Here is a 1,392-nt window from a genome sequence, read left to right as displayed (position 1 = left end):
GCAATATGCTGCTGCTGCTGATATGCATGTACATATACATGTAACTTCCATTATTATGATTAATAGGATGAAGATCAAGCAGATACTGCATTATTACCATCACTAACTAATGCAGGACAAGTAAAGGTACTGTACATGTACTAGAGAAGTGTCAATTCAAAGTATACTTTATGCACATGCACATTGTAGGTTATGAATGTGCCATTGTACATGTCAACTCACACTAGCAGACAGTCACAGGCTATGGAGGCACGAGCACTTCACTTACAAACATTACAAGCCTTTCAGGATAGAAGGTGAGAGAGAGAGAGAGTAAGGAAGAGAGAGGTAGGGATTAACTGTGTGTTGCTTTAGGAAAGGAAGGAGATAGTACTTATTTTATAATAATATAATCAAGAAACATTTTTATTGTTTATTGTGTTCTTTATATTTGTCACAATTATTATTATTATTATTATTATTATTATAAAAATACACTATTGCTACGTTAGTGTTAATGTTATTGCTAGTGGCTCTAATGATAATAACAGTCATACATAAGGCATGGATACCTACAGTGGTATACCTCTATATATGAAATACCTATAGTAATAATAGTGCTATTATTAGCCAACAATTTGCTGAGTGGACATAGAACATGTACTGTACGTACACTTCAGAATATGCCTGCTCTCTTCTGTATTTCTCTTTTACTGCTTGGCAGTTTAAGTTTCTTTGAGTGTGTCTCTTCTCAAAGTGTTGCTCCTGATGATGCTGACCCTCATTGTTTGAATATACCAATAAGAAATGTCACTTTTCCTAATGAAAGGATCCTACTGGACTCACAGAACTACAGGTCAGCTTTTCTTGTTGGACTAGAAGGAGAGAATAGGACATGGCTGACTATTGATTATGATGGAGGGGGAGTGGGTCGACCTGGTGCTGCTAGTTTTGTTGATTCCGTAAGATATATTCCTTGTTATTATTATCTTGTTATATCTCATGTAGTGGTATGATGCTAATCAAGGAGTGCAGTGCTTACATCGAATCAATGTTTGTGCTACTCTCATTCCTGGAGGAACATCTTCATTCCAAAGCAACTGGTTGATAACACAATACATTAATATTAGTGAACCTGGAATAAGTCAATTAAGAATCAATTTAACATTCTCATCAAATTTGGTGTGCTCAAGCCAGCAGTGTGCCCAGCAGCAGACATTTGAAGTGCAGACATTTGAAACAAATGAACCAGATGAAATGGATAGAGGAAATATCAGTTATTATTCATATGCTGGTGTTCGTCTGATACACACTGCTGTTGAAGGAGCTACAACAGACTCTGAGTCATTTGCTGTGTCTAGTTCTGGCCTGTATCTGGCTATATGGGACCAAGGATCTTGTACTGTCATTAAT

General features: G+C 36.6%; 1 long non-coding RNA gene across 1 annotated transcript; it reads left to right on the top strand.

The window, feature by feature from the left end:
- The first annotated feature begins 39 nt into the window (after nucleotides 1–39).
- On the top strand, nucleotides 40–395 carry LOC109592975 (uncharacterized). Its single transcript, XR_002190664.1, has 3 exons — nucleotides 40–126; nucleotides 190–296; nucleotides 355–395. It is a non-coding gene; the product is annotated as an uncharacterized LOC109592975 (long non-coding RNA).
- Nucleotides 396–1,392: the final 997 nt, after the last annotated feature.

Source organism: Amphimedon queenslandica, unplaced genomic scaffold (genome assembly GCF_000090795.2).
Source record: "Amphimedon queenslandica unplaced genomic scaffold, v1.1 AMPQUscaffold_3304_Cont24699, whole genome shotgun sequence".
Taxonomy (NCBI): domain Eukaryota; kingdom Metazoa; phylum Porifera; class Demospongiae; order Haplosclerida; family Niphatidae; genus Amphimedon; species Amphimedon queenslandica.
The sequence above is the reverse complement of the archived record's forward strand: the minus strand, read 5'-3'. Positions and strand labels throughout refer to the sequence as shown.